We start from the raw sequence: 22922 nt of genomic DNA, 5'->3' as shown, positions 1-22922 counted from the left end.
AAAAATGCAGATTCCGGCCCTGTTTTTCCTCTACAAAATTGTCTGCATTCTCAAATATGAAATCATTGTGGTTCCTGCTGGTCATATCTTGATTACTAGTGTTCATAGATGAAGTCATGTTGTAAAATGTATAGCTTTTTAGCAGCAAAACTAAGTCATATTGTAAAATGTATAGCTTTTTAGCAGCAAAACTTTATATAGATATGTTTATAAAGAGTGACATTTCTAGAAACAAATATGTATACCCTTAATGATTCTGCTTACCGCAGACTCAGATATTTGTCCGTGTCAAAAATGCTCATGTGTATTAGATTCTAAGAAATTATGACCAGGAAGCACGGCCTCTTAAAATTCCATCTCCCTGTGCCTGTATATACAAGGTGAACAAAAAATTGTCGCTCTGAGCATCTGTCTGCTCTCTCTAGGTTCCTCTGTGTTCTTTCCGGATCACTGTAAATGTGTGTGTGTGTGTGTGTGTGTGTGTGTGTGTGTGTGTGTGTGTTTGGCTGCCTGACAGATAAAGGTGCGGCCTAGAGGCCAGGTGTTTGTTCCACAGCACATCTGTGCAAGTGCCTAAGGACACTGGCCGTTCTGGATGACAATGTATGCTCCTTTAGATGAGGCAAGCTGTGCCTTACTTTGGTCCTGGAGGCCGAGGGTCTCAGGATGCTGTAGAGTTTTCCAGTTTGATGCATTGGCGTCCTCTGGGGCCAAAAACCCATGGTGATTGACTCCACTTGCAGCCTGACCTCCAAGAGCACTGAGTGGCACCGCCAGAGGCCCTGGCGTGGCTCTGTCTGTACTGCATTCAAAGGCCTGATTCTCTGCTTGAAGAGCCAAATGAGCTCAAGGACAGCAATTATGGAGCGGACAATAGACTCTCCTGGAGACAGGGAAGAAGGAAGAGGCTGAGGAGGCTGGCAGTTGCTTCGGTGAAGTAGTTATTTCACTTTGTGTTTTACCCTCAGAGATGTAGTATCTTTTTTTTCTCCCCATGCATTCACCCCGGGCCCAACCTTGGGAAATTAACTTCTGCAGGCAAGAAAAAGTATTTATCTTGAGCCAAGTGACTAGGGATCTCTCCGGGCTCTTGGGTAGAATTCAGCTGGGCACAGAACTCCTTTCAGAATCAATGCCTGTGACAGAGATTTGATTTGCAGTAGCACTTGATTTCAACTCTTGCAAACCTGTCTTCCAAAATTCTAGTCCCAAACTGAATGCTAATAGAACCTCCGATGGCATGACTCCGGAATGAAGCATAGGCTGGAGTCAGTCCCTCTCCCTCCCTCTTCCCAGGTGCCCCAGGATCACTGATAAAATCAAAGTTACCCAGAGGAGGGCATCCTCAGCAGCTTCTGCTGGGAAGATGTTTGGAAGCAGTGAGCTTCCCGCCACCCATGGACACAGCTTACCAGAGCAGTGATGGAGACTTGACCAAGACGATATTGCTTTAGAAGACACAGGGGGTATAAGCCGTGGAGAGGGGAGAAGTGAGGAGCAAGACAACTGGTGATGGCCAGGAAGTGGGGTGGCAGAGTCTCCCCAAAGCAGCCATACTGGCAGACTCCCGGGAGGGGAACAGCTTTAAATGACACAATAGCACAACCTCCCTACATGACCTTCACATCTCTGCTCAGCTGGCTGAGAAGGTCATACTGGTCACACTCGGTCATTTCTGTCTCCCTGGCTCCTTGGCAAACATCTTGACAACAGTCCCCGTCACCTGAGCACACTGGGTGTGTGTCCCTGCTCCCTTAAGAACCAGGGATGGCCGAAACCGGCCTGTGGACTGAAAGGTCCCAGGTTCGATTCCGGTCAAGGGCATGTACCTTGGTTGTGGGCACATCCCCAGAAGGGGGTGTGCAAGAGGCAGTTGATCAATGTTTCTCTCTCATTGATGTTTCTAACTCTCTATCCCTCTCGCTTCCTCTCTGTAAAAAAATCAATTATATATATATATATATATATACACATACACACAATATATAACCAGGGATGACTGTAGCACAACCAAATGAGCAAAATGTCACTTCTTGTTCATGGCTCTTGCCACCCTCATCCCTCCAGATATGGCCCTAACCCTCTATGAATGTGACCCCTTGGGATGTTTGGCAGATTACCTTCCCCAAAAGTGCCCTCCGGTACCTCCTGTCCCCCGTGCTCTTCTGCAGTGTGACCTTGCCGTTCTCCCATGACGTGGGTGGCCCCTGACTGCTCTCACCAAGAGCACAGCAGGATTGCTGCTGTGTGGCTTCCATGTGTGGTACAACAACAAAGGACTCACCCCTTGTTGTGTGGCTGGATGGGGAGGGAGGCTGGAGAGCCAGGTTGGAGGCAGTTCTGAGAGGAATGGCTGCTTTTTTCTCATCAGGCCTAGGGTGCCATATCCTTTCCAACTTAAGTCATTGCATGTGTGAGAAGTATTATCAACTTGCTCTGGCCAAGTGTCTCGGTTGGTTGTATCGTTGTCCTGTACGCCAAAGGTTTGATCCCTGGTTGGGCACATATGAGAAGCTGTTTCTCTCCCTTCTTCTTCTCCTTCTTATCCTCCCCTTCCTCCCCCTCCTCTTTCTCATCCTCATCCTCCTCTACCTTCTTTTCCTCCTTTCTTCTCCTTCTCTCTAAAAATCAATAGAAACATGTCCTCAGATGAGGATTTTTAAAAAGTCTCATCAACTCAGGGCATGTAAGGCCGCCGCTGCCACGGTAACTGTGTCATCCAGTGCAGCATAAGAAACATGAAAATATGAAAGAAATGCACAAAAGGCAAAGAAATATGGTAAGTCCTCTAGCATCTTTGAACACCTTTGCATCCCTGGACACCTTTCTGCACGTTCGGAAAGTACAGGGGAGGCAGCGTTTCTGGAATTAAAAAGCCCCACTTCCCTTGTGTGTGCAAACAGGACTGTCATCCACAGAGCACAGCGCTGAGAGCCCACACTATCTCTTGTGTCCTTCAAACATGTTTTAATGTCTACAAATCTAAAGAAAAAAATTAATTTTAAATGGAATAAAAGTTGTAATATAAAAGAGGAATATTCTTATTTTGTGCCAGGACACTGATAAAATGTAAATTTTAATATTTAAGATATTGAAATATTGAAAATGGAATATGTTGTGTGCTTCAGGGAGGAAAGTCCTGGGGCAACCCAGTTGTCTTCCTAAAGGGGCTCCAACATACCCACGTTTCCCTTTTCCCTCTCTCCAGACCTAATCTCAGGAATCCTGAAGAAAAGAATCCCAGAAGGGATTTTTTTTTCCCTTCATCACTTCCCTGTTTGGAGCCTAGATGGCCCCATTGCTCCAAAGTTAGCCTTGCAGAGTACTCTGATTTACCTTGTCTGCTGCCTCCTGTGGAGCGAGCTGAGCTCACTTCTTGGTGGAGATGGTATTGAGTGTGCGCGGCCGGAGGCAGGCCTGGGGTTCTTCATGGCTGTCATTCCTAAAACCTCAGTCCCAGAGGATAACCAATGGAAAGTAAAATGTGGCCATGTTAAGCTATACTTGAATTATTGAGTATGCCAGGCCTGCATAAAAAATTTAAATGTCTAGGAAAATAGATAGGGTGCATAAAAGATTTTATTGAACTTCTCCCATCAAGGAAGAACAGTAGATGGATGCTTTCTTTCTTCATTTCATTCTTTCTTTCTCTCCTTTCTTTCTTTCTTTTTTTCTTTCTTTCTTCTTTCTTTCTTTCATTCATTCTTTCATTCTTTTTTTTTCTTTTTCTTTTTTTCCATCAAAGGAAGTCCCTGAAATTCGTTAAAAGATCTCTTGGTTCCCTTGAAAATAACAGACTCAAACACTTAGGGACAAACTGGCAGAAAAAAATACAGCTCCCCAAGGCAATCTCATATTTAGTGAGATGGTTTATAAAATGTTTGAATGAAACACTAAATGTTCCACTTTTGGGATTCTTAGCCCAGTCTAGATGGTTGCTTGTGAAACAATGAACATGACCTGAATCATTCAACTGTATTTTCTCTAGCTGCTTGGGAAGTTCGTGCAGCTGTGTGTGAATAGAAGCAGGTAAAGCATGGGGCATTTCTGGGGCTTAAAAACCCACCCCCAGGCTCTGGGAACAGGAGGTCATGGGTTATGTATCTGCTTTTAATTTGATTCTGACATCCATAGAGGCTTCTTAACCCCTTTCTTCCCTCTTGGCCACTTTGGAAAATGATGTGCTCCTATCAGGTTAAATTCAAATTCCACGTGAATAATAGATGCACTTTCCGTAATGTGAATTGCAGGGCTCCGGGCCTCTCGGCTGCAAGGTAACAATGATGGAGGCTCAAGGAATAAGGCAGGGGTGGGAAGCAGCCTTGTGCCATGTGGTTCCCTGTGGAGATGTGTGCCTAAGCATGTGCTATATCTCCTGGCGGAGAAGATGCTCAGGTGAAAGGTTTAAATGCTCCCCCAAATTATGAATATGTGTTTATGTGTATGAATGGAAAACGAACTTTATTTTCCAAATGAGGTGAGTTGTTCAATATTGCACATGGCATGGTAAGTTCTAAGTTCCTAGTGAAGCAATTAAAACTATCAAAAGTTGCCTCATGTGATTAAGGGAAAGTGAAGGAAATACAGGTGAATGGTAACTGTTCATCACAGCCCACTCTTGTGAGCTCCCCCACCCCAAATCCTATATAATAAAAGCCTAATATGCAAATCGACCGAATTCTGAAATGACGGGTTGCTATGACAGGCACTGACCATCAGGGGACAGATGCTCAGTGCATTCCCACAGGGGGAGGGCCACTCAGCCAGCAGCCTGGCTCACGGCTGGCAAGTACAGTGGCTGGGGCAAGAGCCTCTCCCACCTCTGCTGCAGGCAGGTGTTAAGGAGCAAGGGGTCCCAGACTGTGAGAGCCCTGGACTGCGAAGAGGGTGCAGGCCAGGCTGAGGGACACCACCCCCTCAGTGCACAAATCTCATGCACCGGGCAGCCTCTAATAAATAAGAATAAACAGTTCGTGCAATATGTCCACAATACCCTAAGCTTGTTACTTATATTGAATCACTTAAGCCTCAAAACAACCCTATGAAGTTAGGTCCAATTATTATCTCCTTTTCACAGAAGGGGAAACAGAGGCACAGAGAGGTTAAATCATCTGTCCAAGGTCAGAAGGGCATATTGGGTTTGAATCCAGTTTGGTTTCAGACTCCATAGTCTTACCCCTACAAGTTTCTGCCTCTCAAACCAGGGTGCAGCTGTGCTCTCCATTTCCCCTCAGAACTCAAATTCTCATAGAGGCAAACAGTTTTCTACTGCAGGAAGGGCTCTCTGGTCAGACACTGGTCACACATGGGCCTGTGGAAAGTGCTGGAGAGCTGACACCCACCCACCCCCAGCAGCTCTCAGCAGTGCAAAGCAGGAGATGGTGGATGAGCACCAGCTGGAGGCATCCCCCCTTTTGTCTCCCAGAGGCTCCGGGAGCACTGAGCCCACAGAATCATCTTATCTTTAATGTACCCTGTTCTGTTTCCTTTCCTCCCTGTCTTACTTCCCTTCCCTAAACCATCCCCTCTCCTCTCCCCTCACCGCGCCCCCCCCCCCCCAAGTAAACATCTTGTACTGAAGTCCTTGTCTCAGAGTCTAGATCTGGAGAACGTGGGCTTTGTCGTTTGAAAAACCATAAATGCTAAATTAGTCATTGGCAAGTATGCAAAATGGTCCTAAAACAACTCTACTTCTTTGTTTCCTGATGAATTTATTCCCCACCCCAGAAGGATCAATCTGCAAGAAATGTCAAAATTTTGCCAGATGATCTTAAACATTCTTGGTAGATAATTTCTTTCTAACCTGCTGTACTTAATGTATATGGTAATTTTTTTTTCTTAACATAAAACTTGCCTTTAATGTAACTTTTAAAAAGGGGAACTTTATCAAACATTGCATGACTATACCCAGAGACGCCAAATTATTTTTAGGCTCTGACCTAAAAGGTGAGAACACAAATAGAATATGGACAATACCCAGGTCAAAGTAAGAAATGACATATTCCATTATAATTCTTCCAATACATGTTAGAATACTCTGGTGTTATTTTTTCCCCGCAAACTATAGGTTGCTATAGTTAATCATATTTTTAATTTGCTCCACATGTTGCTATTAGATTTATTTTGCCAAAATCCCATGTGAGCCTCTTTCACTGATCTTTTTAATCTCTTCTGTTTCCTCCCATTTTATTTTTAATGAGCGACTATATCAATGAAAAGCAAATTGCAGCTCAACCAGTGTGGCTCAAGAATTGAACATAGGAGAGCACTGTTCAATTCCCGGTCAGGGTACATGCCTGGGTTGCAGGCTCATTCCCCAGTAGGAGGCTTGCAAGACCAGCTGATCAATGGGTCTCTCTCATCATTGATGTTTCTATCTTCTCTCCCTCTTCTTTCTTCTCTGAAATTATATATATACAAATTACAATGTCTAATATTATGCAGTGAATTGCCAGCACCTCCCACAGTACAATAGAGTGGAGCATTCTAAAAGCAACTGCAGAAGAGATGGCCAGGAATCCTTCTCAGCAACCGCTCTCTGAGTGCCTCTCTTGGGGCCTGCTTACCAATCAAGCTGAGCGCAGGGGGATGAGCAGAGGCAGCGCTAGTATTCCACACAGCTGCCCCCACCCTGCTCTGTGAACGCATTCCCCTTGCTCCTAGCTTGGGAGGTTGCATAGCTCTCTGGGTACTTTCTGGTAATAAAAGTTCTGCAACTGTTAAATCATTAACATCTCATCCAGTGTGATATCAAAACGCCAACCTTCACTTACGTTTCATCTCCCCACCCCTAGTAATGGCCTGGGTCAGGCAGAGAGAGGCACAGGGGACTTCTCATTCTGCTCAACGTTCCAGTCCTGGGTGAGGAAGAAGGGAAGCTTAGGGCTTACATATCTCACTTGCCTGGGACACTGGCTCCGGCAGCGGGGCAGTGTGGCACTTGCACAGGGCTGGCCTCTGTGCCAGACTTTGGCAGTTTCCTTCTTCTTGTTGGGCATCTATGAGGGCATTTTTCAGCGGCGGACGATGCCCCGCCTGGCTGGTACATGGACTGCCAGTACCAGGTACATGGACTGCTGGTACATGGGCTTTGGGCTTCTCTTGGACCTCCTGGGGCTGGCTCTCTTTGCCCCTGGATTCCTATGGTCCTCTTGGCGGCTGCTTTTACTGTGGCTGGCACTGGGAACTTTGACGGCACCACAGCTAGACTCATTGGAAACACGTGCACAGCTGCCCCTTCGCAGCAGCCAGCATCAGCCTGCATCCTGGACTCCCCGTGACCCCAGGTGGCAACACGGGTGAGAAGGGAGTGAAAACAGAGGTGCAGGAATTGAGAGGGGAAAGTGACAGAGAAGCGAGAGAGATGGAACTGCAGTGAATGAATCTAAAACCCACAAGCCATTCCAGAGCACAGAAAGGACAATGATTCCCTTTGTTTTTAAAAGCCGGAAAAAAACTAAAATTCAAGCATGGCACAAAAACTAAAAATCCAAGCATGGCACAAACAACCACATGAAACACTCCTGATCTGTCCTGATGATGAAGATAGGTATAAAAACTTCTAAATACTAACAAATATAATTCAGCAGTAAATTAATATATATATACCACAACCAAGTAAAATATTCCCTGGAATATTTTACTGGCTTAGTAGTAGGAATTTAGATATACCTGTGTCATGTCAATTATTGGAATAAGTGATTATTTCAAAGGATAATAACAAGATAGGAATAAAATTTATCCAGATTCCTTATTTTTTTAAAAATATTTTAGCAAGCCAGGAATAGAAGAATGCTCCCTTACATGAGGGAGCATATTTAATTTAAAACAAGAACCAGCCATTTTCTTAACAGCAAAGCAAGCACCAGAGGCATCCCCATTAGCAACAGGAATGAGATAAAGATTTCTTCTGTTCCCACTGTCATGTAATACCACATGCAACCGGGCATTCGTATTTGAAAAAGAAAATAGATATAGCTATTGGAAGTGAAGAGACAACATAACACGATGCAAATAGTGTCACAACATATTACCTCAAAACTCTAAAGCATCTACTGAAATTTAAATATTTATTGAATATCAGTGAGACTATATTTTACATAGAAAAAAACAAAAAGCTTCTATGCACTATTTTAATAAGACACACAAAAACCCTAGGGATAAGCTTATGTGCTTGACCCATATGGGGGTGGGGGGGTGGAAATCACCAAACCAATCCGTGGGACATAAAAGCAGAGAGAGATATGATGTTCCTGAATGGAAAAAATGAATACTATAAAAATGTTAAAATAACTCATTATTCTAAATGCAACCCAAACCCAAGTCTCAACGGGATCTAATAATATTTGGCAGTGTGATAATAAAATTCATCTATAGGCAAAAAATGCACATGAAATGCCAAATAGACCACAAAAAGGAAGAATTACCAATGAGCACCAGCCCTACCAGATATAAATTGTAAGCCCATAAACAATAAAATAGTATCACTAGATCACCATACAATTGCAGTGACCAATTGCAGGGGATTATCTTGGCCTGGCTTAGATCAGGTGGCCTCTCTGGTCAAATCATCTATGACGTAAAGCAGGAGTAGGGAATGCCCAGCCTGCGGGCTATATAAGACCCAAGAAATCATTTGGTCTGGCCCTGACAAGGCATTAGGGGTGTGTCCATTAAATGTTTGACCAAATATAGCAGGATCATTTTTAAGTTGATAATGTTGTATGGTCCGTGAACAATGTTATAAATATCCAAATGGCCCTTGGCAGAAAAAAAGATTCACCAGCCCTGGCTGAGGGGGTGAGGTCACATGGGGATCTACATGGCTACTATTTATGGGCTGTGAGAAGGCACATTCTCTATGGAGTGAGTGTTGACAGACAAAAAGTGACTGCCTCTCTGATATGAGGCTGCAGCCAAACCCCAAGTGGAGATAAGACTTTGGTACCTACATTTTACACAGGGTGGCTGGAGACCTTGGGGTCATTAACAAATAGATGGTGGCTGAAGTCACTGGTTTAGAGGAGACAACCTAGGGAGAGTAGAGAGAGTGATGTGAGATGTGGAAGTGATGGAAACTGGGCTCCAAAACACAGAGGGGAAGAGCCAACAAACGAGAGAAAAAATTGTCAGAGATAGGAAGAAAACCAAAAGAGCTGGAGAATAGACTTTAGAGAAGGAGAGAACAGTTCCATGTTGATTTTTTTAAAAGGATTTCTTGATAGCTTCACAAGCCTTCAAGTTGAGGGAAAAGTTAGATATGGTGTTCGGGATGTCAGCCAGGCATTTGACAACATCTTTCATGACATCCTTTAGGGATGAGATAGAAAAAATAAAGACTGGATGAAACTCAGGTGGGAGGGTTATCAATCAGGCAAATGAAGAATCAAAGGGATACAGGTAAACGAGATGGACCCACCATTGGAAGCTCTAATGGGAGCTAAAATGTTCTATCATCATCTTGTAATTATGAACATTTTATAAACTACGAAGATAGAAACAAGGATGGCTTATTTATCCAATTTGTGAATAGAATAAGGCTTGGGTGAGGGAAATAGCAAGAAATGTATGTGACAGAGGGGGTTGGGCATGAGTTCAGTGGAAAAGAGTGGGAATTGTTTATTGTTTGATAAATGAAGGGAGGCTGCATGTTGTAATGCAGAGAGCAGAGAACTGATGTTCTAATTCTGGCTGATGGGAGAACTTGGCAACTCACCAAAACTGATGATTACCAACCTGCACCTGAGTTAAATCCCTGCTGATAGGGAAGGGAGGTGGCGGGGGGGTGGGGATGGGGGGAAGGGGGAGGGAATTCTTGTTTGTAACTATTTTTCCAGGACATGTGAATGTTTCCTGGCACCATTTCTGAGCTAACATCTGGGAACACTGACCTCAAAGCTCTCATAAAATCCATTTCTGAACTTTTGTAAAATTAGAGTTCACCAAGATGATCCCTAGGGTCCTTTCCAGCTCTGACATTGTGCCTGTGCTTCTGTATGGAGAAAATGTGCCTCTGCAAAGGGTTGCCTAACATCTAGCTGCTGGCCTTGGTCCCCACACTGGGTATTTCAATACCTTCATGACACCACATAGTCAAGAATCCTCATTCTGTAATCCCAGTGAAGCAATGTGGCGACCCTAAAGGGATACTTAAGATGTAAACACACATTTATATGAAATTAATTGAGTGACTGGACAAATAAAACCTTAGGTCTCGGAAACTTAAAGGTTCAATGGCAGGTTACACAGATGGTTTCTTTCTCAAACGTATCCATATCTGTTTGCTTAACTCGAAGTGCATCCTTAAACATCCGATTTTATTCTCAATGGAAAGAGAAGCCGGAGTGCCAGGATAAGATCTAAGCGGGAATTAAAAACAAGTGATAATGGCTGTGCATTATGGGTGTTTGTCTCATAGCCACAGGTCAAGTTGATTTCCTGCCACAAAACAAACTTAATGGAGCAGTGAGTGGAAGGCTAAAGTAGAGCCATTAACATCTCTTGGAGGAGACACTGGCCATCCAATGAGACTGTCAGTAGTTGTGGAAAAGCTCAGATCATAGCTCACCTGAGCCTCATCCTACAAACGTTTATTGAGTTCCTACCCTGAGCCAAATACTTTTCTAAAGATGCTCACATATATCTATAAAATACAGTAGATATATATGAGAAAGACGGACATATATCTATAAAATAATATAATAAAATAATATAAGAACACTAGATGCATGAAATTCTTGCAAGGGCCTTGGCCCCAGCCCCCACCCGTTGCTGTCACCTTGGCAGGGGGTAGGAGGGTGGGAGGGGGCCTCTGCCGCCTCTGCCCCTACCTACTTCAGCTTTGTCCAGAAGGAAGGACGTCTGGAAGGATGTCCAGTCTATTAGCACATTAGACTTTTATTATTATAGATAGTAATGGGTAGGCACACACAGCCACTATGGAAGCGTAGAGGACACCTATTCCTCCCTCCAAGAAGGGGGACTATCTGGAAAGGCTTTTTAGAGTAGGTAATAAAAAGCTGAGGCCTGAAGAATAAAGCTAGGGATCTCTGCGGGTAAATACAGCTGGGTGTCAGCGGGCAAGAGGAGACCAGGAAAGAGTGTTCCTGGTAGTGATGAGTGTAAGCACAGACACAAACTGAGCATGCTCTGTGTGAAGACCTTCAAGGACAAAAGCAAATCAGGGAACTACCCAAGGTGAGGTCGGAGATGAAGGCAGCAACAAAAATAAGAGGTGCCACTGAGGAGCTCAGACTTTCTCCTGCGGGAAGTAAAGAGACTGTGAGATATTGAAGGCCTGGGACTGACTTCTATAAATCCCACCCGGAGGAGCTGAAACCAGAGGCAGGAAGACCAGTGACAATGACCACTGATGAGTAAGGGATGATCTAGGCCAGTCTAGAAACAAGGTTATAGGGATGGAGAGAATGGGGGGTATTTTAAAAAGTATTAGGTAATAGCACCTGCATTTGGTGATGTGTGGGGTGAGGAGCAAGAGGAAACTGAGATGAGCTCCTAGGTTTTGGCTTTGTCAATAGGATGGCACTAATTTAAGGAGAGACCATATGAGAATGAGTAAGTGGAGAAGATTCCTCTGAGGTTTGGATGAAAATGAAATGATATTAGAAGGTAGCTAAAGGTGGTGGAGATGACAGACTATGCATTTCAGAAGACAGAGATAATAGGTCTGTACTATTTTCCTCCAATATCCTCAGCACTTAGATCAATGCCTACTCTTGGTAAGTCTTCAATAAATATTATTTTGAATTAATGTGGAAAGGCCCATGGGAAGGATCGCTGAGATGAGAAAGCTTTGAGCATATTTGCAAGAAATGAGGAAGAAGCAACCTAAACTATAACAAATGGAGGGTGTGCTTGATATAAAGAAAGGGATTAGAACATGCCACCCCAAATATGCCACTTCCTCTCTGTAAGAAAATCAATAAAATATATTAAAAAAAAAAAAAAAAAAAGAGGTGAGTGGAAAACGTTAAATGTACAAAAGACTATAAAAAGAGGTGAGCAGCCGAAACCGGTTTGGCTCAGTGGATAGAGCGTTGGCCTGAGGACTGAAGGGCCCCAGGTTCGATTCCGGTCAAGGGCGTGTACCTTGGTTGCAGGCACATCCCCAGTGGGGAGTGTGCAAGAGGCAGCTGATCGATGATTCTCTCTCATTGATGTTTCTAACTCTCTATCCCTCTCTCTTCCTCTCTGTAAAAAAAAAAAAAAAAAAAAAAAAAAAAAAGTGAGCAATGTGAGACAACAAATGAGAAGCCACAAGGGATGCCATATTCATCTCATCTGACTGAGAAAGAATCATGATGAACAAAAAAATAGACAAACATGAAAATAATTTTTATTCACCCCTCAAAGTGCATTGATCAAGGTAAATGTGGTTTTATTGGTTTTTACCTCTGATTTCATTTTAGAAAGCTAGTTTTGGTTCAATCCAGTAAGCTTTGTGACCATCCAGCATTTTTGAACACCTTTACTCTATTTAGATAATTTTCTAGATTAAGAGTCCTGACTCCCAAAAGTAAAAAAACTCCCATTGCACGAAAATGGAAAATACCACTCAACACACATACCAGGCCCTAGCTGGTTTGGCTCAATGGATAGAGTGGTGGCCTGAGGAATGAAGGGTCCCGAGTTTGATTCTGGTCAAGGGCACATGCCTGGGTTGTGAGCTCAATCCCAAGTAGGGGGCATGCAGGAAGCAGCTGATGGATGATTCTCTCTCATCATTGATATTTCTGTCTCTCTCTCTCTCCCTCTCCCTTTCTCTCTGAAATCAATAAAAATATATATATTTTTAAAAACAAACAAATTAGGCTTTCCTTTTTTTTTTTGTAAAATAGTTTCTAAACTTCTTTAACTCTCCACACACCAGGACTAATTGAATGAATCAATGAATGGAGCTCACAGAGATGGATGCAGGACCCTCTTATCCATGTACTCTAAGGTGGTGCACCGCGTTCTAACAAGGCCAGAAGTGGACTCAGATAGAAATTCCAATCTCGGGCCCTGGGGCTTCTGAGCTACATGATTTGGGAAGCAGAAATGGGAGTACCAGAGTAACATGGCATGGCAGAACATTGGCCCCAGCCCTACCCTTGTCTTTCATGGCTTTGGGGACTATCAGGCCTTCCTCTGGTATAATGTGGCAGATGGGCATCAAGGCTGGCTCTTGTAGCTGCATGATATGGTTAGCTATGGGTTTGAACCCCAGCAAGCAAGCAGCATTCAAGACTGAAGAAGGACTAGCCCTTCCTCTGATATGATCAGAGTGCTAGGCTCTAAGCGACCTGGTTGAGCAGAACTGACTGCCTTAAGCAACAGGTTATCACAACGTCCATTAAGTTTGCAGGGGAGCAACTCGTTTTCTAGAAGGTATTCTGCGGAACAGATTTCTCCCCTTCTCTCCCTTGCTTTCCCAGCCTCCTTTGCAGCAAGGTCGGAGACGTGGGAATTAGGCTCTGCCAATCAGACGTGTGAGATTTTGATTTAGATGAGAGTAGGGTGAGAATATGGGAGCATAAGATCCATTTCCTGGAGAGGCTGATAACAGAGGCCCTGGTTTCTGAGAGCAGTAGTTATGGTGACTCTGGGGTCCAGGGCCTAGCACCGGCAGTGCCTGTTATGGTGTCTGTGCCTAGAGGGGGCCACCACCTAGGGGGCTGTTTCTGGAACATGCTGCAGTTTGATGTTGTTTCTGTTCTGTCCATGTGCCCTCCAAGCTGGGCTGGCCCTCCTGGGAATTCTCTAAGCCCTCTAATAACCTGGAATAAAACCTCTCCTTTCCTTCAGCCAGCTGAAGTAGCTTTTGTTGTTTGCAACTTGGAAGTACAGCGAACGTTGATCATCTATTTTATCCTAGGCATCGTCCCACTTGTCTCACTGAATTCTCATACAAAACCAACAAGACAAATACAATTTGCAAGAAAATGTGATAAGGCCATAGCATGGGATGAGGCTGACAAGTTAGAGAAGAGATCGCCAGGGCTCTCGTTTGTCAGCTGTTGAGCTTGGGATTTCTCCCATAGCATGCTGTACATACCCCACATTGTAGGTGGAATGTACGCCACGACCTGGCCAGAGCAGTCTGAGGCACCAGCTCCCACAGACCTTTCCTCAAGCTTCTCCTTTGTAATCCCTCATTGGCAGCTGGACATGCAAATCACCTCAAGTTCCCCAGTAACCCCTGACTTACCTCATATCTCAATGCTTCAGAGAAAGTGGCTAGAGATTGTTCTCTGGCCTGCGACTTTTTCTTCCATGCCTTCACGAAACTCCCCACAGTCATACAAGTTCTAATTCCCACACTGAATTTGTGATTTTCAAAACACATAGCTTTCCCCTGACTGAACTGAGACTGATACAATCAGTAAAATAGCAAGTGGGGTAGGCAATAACGTGAAGTAAGAATAAATCTGAAGTACACAATTCTGTTCAAAGTGGCCTAGGCCCTAGGACAATGGAAGAAACTAGGGCCTCAGGAATTATAGGGGCTTTGTCTCTAATCTCAGCTTTGATGTTCAGTATGTCGGCATAAGAAACATCCAAACATGTAGCGAACTTTTACGGGTTTATTTGAGCTAAACAGACAACAATTCAGGTGAAACAAAATCCCATTGGACTGAGAAAATGCTCCGGAGAATGACAGTTTTGCAGCTTTTATTGTATTGTACATAAGAATCAAAGGAGGAGATGTGAGGGGGGTTATGTGAAATTCATTGGTGGCAAATTAAGGAGGTGGGAGAAAGCCAAATGGAGAAATTTTGGAGACAGGATAAATAGCAAAATAGAGAGACAGATCCTTCTTTTACATCAGTGGGTACATTTGGTGTGGACATTTATGAACATTTACAGCACAAAGAGATGGTATGAGGAAAACAAGATTACAAGGAGGGATTCTGTAGTCTCCTGCTCTGGTGATGGGTGTGCCCTGAAGGGTCTGGGAAATGTCAGATTACTCTGACAGGCCAAAGGTCAGTTATCTTAGATACAAAAGACAATAGGCAAGCTCACTTGACGTAAAGATTGATCTATATCAAGGAAGTTGCAGGCCCAAGACATGTTCACCTGCCATGACTATCTTTTAGTTAGGAATGTTTATGTTCAGATCATCCTATGTGGTTAACTTCAGTATCGGGAATTTGTAGGGCCCACCCTGCAGGCCTCAGAGTTTGTCAGGTTTAATATGTGGCCCCTTTTCTGCCCACAAGTAAATGCACCACTCACCATCCCTGAGCCCCAGTTGTCTCATTGGTACATGGGCTTAATCTTTGCCTCATGGGCTTGGTGAGAACACAGCAGACTCGAATCTCAGGTCCTTTCCATTCTATGACCAATGTCTAGAACCCAATATAATAAGAACATGTGTTTTAACTAAGAGTTCTCATTTTTAATACTTATTTATAGGACTTTTCATATTAAAAGTGAATTCCTTTAAAATTCATCATTTTAAGTAATACAAATCTACATAAAGCTGTGATTGCTCTGGATTTGCTCTCTCAATTTGGTTTTTAAAAGTATTCCGTGCTATGCTTCTTTTAAACTCCTAAAAGAAGTGTACGTTTTCATAGGCTACAGATTTTTGAATTTTGAGAAAATAAAAGTCTCATTTTTCACCTTTATAAATATTAAAACATAAACATGACATATCTTTGCTGACTAAGTATTTACATAATTGCACATCCAAGCAATAGAACGAAAGCAGAAGAGTAGAGTTCATTGAACTCACATGGCAAGGCTCGTCAGTAGCTTTGAAAACAGCCCTGCCAAGTGAATGGTTCTCTCAGTGTCTGATCCCAAGGATGACTCAGCATTTTGGGTCTCAGTTTCCTCATCAATTACTACAGATAAAGCTTGATGTGGATTCTTCCAGGTTTTATGAGTCTAGGACCAGGAATGTGTTGGGAATAAATCGCATACTCACCAACTGAAAAAGTCTTCAGTTGATAATTAGTCTTCCCAACCCTTGAATGTGATAATTTAAAAGAATAATAACAGCACTGTGTGTATAATAAGGCATTTCACTGACTGTTTTATATCATTATATAACTCAATCTTTATAGTCCCAATGATGCAAAATTATTTTTGTTCCCCTTTTTCAGAGGAGCACAGAGAAAAGCCATATAGCTCTCACAATGGCAGCCAATTAAAAAGGGCAAAGGCTGCCGAAACTGGTTTGGCTCAGTGGACTGAAAGGTCCCGGGTTCGATTTCGGTAAAGGGCATGTATCTTGGTTGAGGGCACAACCTGGATTGGGGGGGTGCAAGAGGCAGCTGATCAATGATTCTCTCTCACCGATGTTTCTAACTCTCTGTTCCTCTCTCTTCCTCTCTGTAAAAAATCAATAAAATATATATTGAAAAAAAAAAACTATTTGAAAAAAGGGGGGAGGGGCAAAGGCTAAGGGAGTACCAAAGTATGATGAAGGATATGGGTTCTGGGAGTAACATTGTGGTTTGGGGGCTATTTTTGTGGTTTGGGGCTAAATTACTTAATCCCTCCAACCCTGCATTTTTTTTTTGTTATCAGTCAAATGGTGAAGTACCAGTTGTACTTACCTTCTAAGATTTCTGTGAAGAGTAAATGAAATAACTTATTTAGTGTTTAATGTGTGGTAGCTATGTTGGAGATGTTAATGATTTATATTACCTCCCAAATTGTTTCTTTTTAACCATGCTCAGTCTCCTAAGCAGACTGGACATTAACAATCCAAGCACCATGCCCCAGCACTGTTAGACAAATGTTAACCTTTTCACCAATTTGAAAGACCCATGTTACCTAACTGAGCTGTTTCACACCATATACATACCCAGAGACAAAGTCCAAAAAGTTGGCTCTTTCTGACAGACTGCTGTACATCATATTTAGAAACCCATTTCCCATCACTCATTGCACCTGGCAATCCAGAAGGAACTTTTGGGCAGGCTAATTGATGCAGTTAATGAACTGTCCCTGCATTCCAAAAGGCCAGAGAAATGCATCAGGCCTCTGTGTCGTCAATTAGAAAACAATGGCGTCCTCTTCTGACCTTTCCACTGCCTGACCCAGCAGAACTGAGAAGGCCCATCAGGAATTAATGGTAATCCTTGCCTTATAGCACAAACATCTCGATGTCTTTGAGCTCAGCTGTTCCCATTAAGTACAGAAATGCCCAGAGAAGATAACGAATGTATTTAAATTTTTGTTTGTCTGCAGTTTGATGTAATAGTGTTTTATTTTTGGCACCCAATTGCTCAGGGGGGGAAGAAAAAAAAAAGGCCTTGGTTAAGCTGCTGATTTCATCTAAATCACTGAGCGCAGGGATGGTAGCTTGATAAAGTCATTTAGTTGCTGGGTGTTTGTAGTCAAATCATGCCAATGGCTCTTGCTGGAGTGTTTCAGGTGGGATGTGATGACGCTTACTTTCTTATGGAGTTGAAATAACTGTGCATTTACCCATACTACCTTGCAAGGGATTCTTAAATTTTTATTTCATCTTTAGGGCTTTGAAATAAGAAATTATATTCAGATTTTTAGTAAAGAAAAGATCACAAAGAAAAAAAAATACGTTAACTTTGACTGAATAAAATTAGTTGCAACTTCCTCAAATATTCCTAAATTCTGAAACATTAATACATTGGTCTTGGCTGCGGCCTACTCAGGACATTTCCTAGGCAAGAATTATGGAAGTCCATTTGGATAGAAAAATTCATGATTGGGGCATCAATACTATGGTACAGTTACACAGTGGAATACCATGCAGGTGTAAAAAGAGGGATCTCTTACCCTTTGAGACAGCAATGAGGGATCTGGAGAGTATTATGCTAAGAAAAATAAGCCAGTCAGAGAAAGACAAGTGTCGTGTGATCTCACTTACATGTGGAATCTAAAGAACAAAATAAACTAAGGAAATAGATCCAGAGATATGGAAGCCTGGAACAGACAGATGAATCTCCGAGGGAAGGGAGTAGGGTGGGAAGAGATTAACCAAAGAAGTTATGCATGTATAACTTTGGACACAGACAGTAGTATGGTGAAGGCCTGGGTGGGGATGGGGTTGGGGGGCAGGGCGTCAGTGGGGGAAGAAAGGGAACATCTGTAATATTTTCAACAATAAAGATAATTTTTGTAAAGCAAGAGAGAGAAGGAAGTAGAGGATGAAATAACTTACATAAATATACCTATTTCCTTTCCTCTTTTTTCTTTTCCTATGTGTTTTTATTTTATTTTATTTGTATGTTATGTTTTCTCTTTTCTTTCTCTTCTCTAAATCCTGAAGGCAAAGAGATTAACTGAGAATGTAGGCTGTGCTTATCCAAAATCAGGGGGGATAAAATTGAAATAGAAAAGCTGTTGACTTTCCAGCCAGCCAGACGTCCATCTATTCAATAAACGTGTATTTGTTGAACATCTGTAAAAATGCCAAACAATATGCTAGAAATACATAAACAAACAACCCTGGGTTATTCATTAATTCAGTCCTCTATATAATAAACATTACGAACTAGCCACTGTTCAATTCGTAAAAATGGAAAACAAATAATTAAAACATATGGTATGAGTATATAGAAATAACCATAATGCTGAGGGAGCAAAGATATGAGGAAATAACAGCTTGTGACATGTGTCAGAGGCTGAGTGAGCAAAAACTGAGGAAAGCCAGCTTGTGGCTGTGTCAGAGGCTGTTTCAGAGGTGCACAGGCCACCCCGGGACACAGGGTACAGCTGTCTGGAAGCCGCGGCTGCCACGGTGCTCAGGTGGCAGAGTGAGGGATGACAGAAAGGTTATGATCTTCACAACCTCAGAGCCCTAGACTTACATCCCTGTTGTGGCAGAACACTGATTGTCCTCTAATACCCATTTCCTCTTCTTCCTCAAAAATGCAAGCTCTCAATTTAGCCGGGCACACGGTCCCCCAGAATAAGTCTGTTTTCCAGTCTCTCTTGCAACTCTGAGGTTAAATTCTGGTCAATGGTTTCAAGTAGGAGTGCTGTACATTGAATGTTTATGTTTCCCAAATCATATATCAAAATCCTGACCTCCAATGTGTCTCAGGAGGTGGAGCCTTGTGAAGTCCCAAGTAAAAAGACCAGTATAGAAGAATTTCTAGGCTGGGTGCATTGACCCTATCTGTCTTTTTTCAGAATATGTAGTGCCCTTTACAGGGTAGAGCTTTGCCAAGGGCAATTACTCTATATAGTACCACATCTTATGAAGATCTATGGTGGGAGTAGCCTTAGAGATAACATCTATTGTAAAATGAGGTAAAGACATGTAATTTTATGGGATGAGGGAACTGAGACCGCCAAAGGTGAAGCAATTTCAACAAGTTCACGTAGTTTACAGATAAATTAAGTCAAGATTCTTTGCTTATAAAATAACTCTTTGGCCCCTGGCCAGTTTGGCTCAGTGGATAGAGCATTGGCCTGTAGACCAAAGGGTCCAGGTTTGATTCTAGTCAAGGGCATGTACCATGGTGGGGGTGTGCAGGAAGCAACCAGCCGATGTTTTTCTCTCACATCAATGTTTCCCTCTGTCTTCCACTCTCTCTAAAAGATCAATGGAAAAACATCCTTGGGTGAGGATTAACAATAAATAAATAAATAAATAAATAAATAAATAAATCTCTATAAAAATAATAAAATAAAATAACTCTTTGCTTTACAAAATAATATACTATATTTTTCATTTTAATTGATGATTATAATATAAATTTTGTAACCTTTGACCATGTTACTCTATTGAGTTTGTAATGCTTTGATTTGCACATAAGTCAGGAAAGTATTTATTGCAGCTGTATATAAAACCAATTTGGATACACTACTTACACTACTAGAAGTTCAGAGTCTTTTCAATGAATCAGTGTTGGGATAGATAAAATGGCTTAAACAGCCAAATCCCAGTTTCTTGAAGAAGTAGAGACATTTGCCTAGTGAAAAGAATATTCTTCTTAAACGTTCTGGGAGTTCTTAAAGCAATAGATTAAATCCTGATTGCTGTAATTCTTGTATTAGGTACTTCTAAATCAATTCATATTCTAAGTCACAAATGCTTGACCACTTCCTCTGAGAGTGCAATTATTTTCATCAATCTATCTGCATATCTAATGGAAATGCTAGAGCCCCGACAGAAATTACATCAGCCACCTCCATGAACTAGCCTTTCGGTTAGGGGAGCACAGCTCAGACTAGGAAAGTTTAAAGGGTGCCATTCTTCAAATTTTCATTTTGCTTTTTGCTTTTATTTGAATTACTGGACTCAATTCTCTAACCCATTGGTCAGCTTTTGTATATCTTTAGTATGTATTTCTGGGTGGAAGCTATTTCTCAATTTTTTGCCACCTCTTATTCCCCCATCCCTGAAAATTCTTAGGAAATCACTGTGGAGAGATCCAATCTCCAGTGAGTTATAGCTAATGGTGAGTAATGATACATTATATACTAAAGACTCGTTGCAGGAAGATTCCTGCAATAGGGCTTCCAATTTTTCTCCATTTCTTCTTTCTTCAGCTTTTAAGAGGACTGAGGAAAGTGTGGGGGTTGGTGTGGTACTAGTCTTAAAAGCTATTGGTCACAAGGAAGAGATGTCATACTTATATCTAGGCAACATATAGCCATGGATACCAAAAAACAAAAAGGTATAAAATAACAGGAACATAAAAGTGTCAAAAGAAAAAATACAACACTTAATAGACAAAGATACTGGCCTTTGGACTAAAAATTAAAACAGTAGTGAGATACCTTTTTTCACTAATAGAAACAGCAACAACTTATCCATGTATGTTCAACACTGACCAGAGCATGGGGAGGTGGACACTCTACCTCTGTTGTCATATCTTATGTCGGTTTAATATTTCTGGGAAGCTATTTAGCAGCTCATATCAAGAGTCTTTAAAATATTCATACTTTATATCACTTCTGAGATAACCCCCCCCCCCAAAAGAAAATACAGATAATGGCAAAGATTACTGTATGACAGATTACTTGGATATTGTTTGCAACAATAAAAAAGTATAAACACAATGTGCAAAAGAATAGCTAAATGAATTATGGAACAGTCACAGGTTGAATTATTAAGTAGTTATTAAACATGATGTTTCTGAAAAATTTAACAACGTGGAGAAATGCTCATGATTTAGCACCTTGGAGAAATACGGGCACAAGACAAATGAACTGCAGGACAGTCCATGAGACTGAAAGTACCTGCCACTCCCCACGCTCCATTTTGAGGAAACTAGTCTGGGCAGTTACACCTAATGTCACCTTAGCTTGTGATAAGGTAATGGTGTCACCTCATTTGACTTTTGCAAATTTAGCTCTGTGGCCTCATCAGAAATAATATGAGGAAAATGTCTTCTAGAATAGTACTAGCCATGTTACCTGCCTTTCCACTCAATAAATATTTGCTCCTGAGTGCGTGTTAGATGGGAGTTGTAAATTTGCTGTCCCGTCAGTCAGTTTCAACCTCGAAGGAGCTGTTATTGTGGGGGCATCTTACCAAATGAGTGAAATTCTAGTGTATCTATAGAGATGCAATTCTATAACATTAGCCTTTGCATATGGACTGTTTGTTTGGCTACACGTCCCATCGGGACAGCTCTTGTAAACATCCCCTAAGATCTCTAAAGCTCAGTGGGTGATTTCAGGCTTTGTCTAATTAATCTTGTCAATAGCACTAGATGCATTTCTGCTTCCTTTCAGAAAATTTTCACTGGACTTCAGGAAACAATGTTCTCTCTTCTCCTCTTATTCACTTTATAGTCTCTCCTATTGGTTCCTTTTCTTCTCCCTTCCTTTAATCTAAAGATTGGGTATCTCAGATCTCAATATTTTAGCCTCTTCTCTAGCTATAAGCAGGTACTCTCATTGGGTACCATGACTTTAAGTATCAACTGTACTCACATGATAATAATATTACTAATGGCTTATACTCTTACTTTGTGCCCCATCTAGGTATATTATATGTACTAATCAACTCTCACAATAGCACTAGGAGATAGTTCCTATTATTGTTCCCATCTTAGAAGAAACACTGAGGCACAGAAAAATTAAATAATTTGCACAGAGTTACAGCTAGCAGGGAGTGATGCCAGACTTGAACCCAGGCATCCCAGCTTCAGTTTAGCTGCTCTTAGTTCGATTCCGGTCAGGAGCATGTACATTGGTTGCGGGCACATCCCCGGTGGGGGGTGTGCAAGAGGCAGCTGGTCGATGTTTCTCTCTCATCAATGTTTCTACCTCTCTATCCCTCTTCTTTCCTCCCTGTAAAAAAAATCAATTTCATATATATATATATATATATATATATATATATATATATATATATATATATATTTTTTTTTTTTTTTTAAAGAACTATACTCCTCCATACCACCTTCTCTATGATTCCCAAGTTATACCTCTACCTGCCACCTTCCCCCTAAAATCTAAGCTTTGTACATTCGACATCTTTGGTTTAAAGGTGGCATTCTTCACATTTTGGTTTAAGATTCGTTTCAAACTTAATATATCCAAATTTAAATTCTTAATTCATCCAAATCTCTTCCCCCATCACTTCCCCTTTGAGTAAATGGTACCCCTACTACTCCAGTTGCTTGAGTCACCTTGACTTCTCTCTTTCTTTCACTTCCCACCTTCATTTCCTAAGTAAATAATATTGGTTCTCCCCTCTAAATAAATCAAGAACCTGACTGCTTTTTTCACCTTTTCTATAGCTACCACCCTCCAGCATATCAGCTTCCCTCACCTGCGCTCTCACATCAATTTTCTAATCTAAATTCTATGTAAGTTAGGCTATACTATGTGCTGAGAAAAATCAGCCCCACTGCCCTGGCCATGACAGTGATCCAAGGGTCAGTGTCACAACCAATGATAACTCAGTATAAGTAGACATTAAGAAAAGTTAAACCTCTTTAGTCAGTAAAGGATAC

Source organism: Pipistrellus hanaki, assembly GCF_964339955.1.
Source record: "Pipistrellus hanaki genome assembly, chromosome: 11".
Taxonomy (NCBI): Eukaryota; Metazoa; Chordata; class Mammalia; order Chiroptera; family Vespertilionidae; genus Pipistrellus; species Pipistrellus hanaki.
This window is presented reverse-complemented; position numbering follows the sequence as displayed.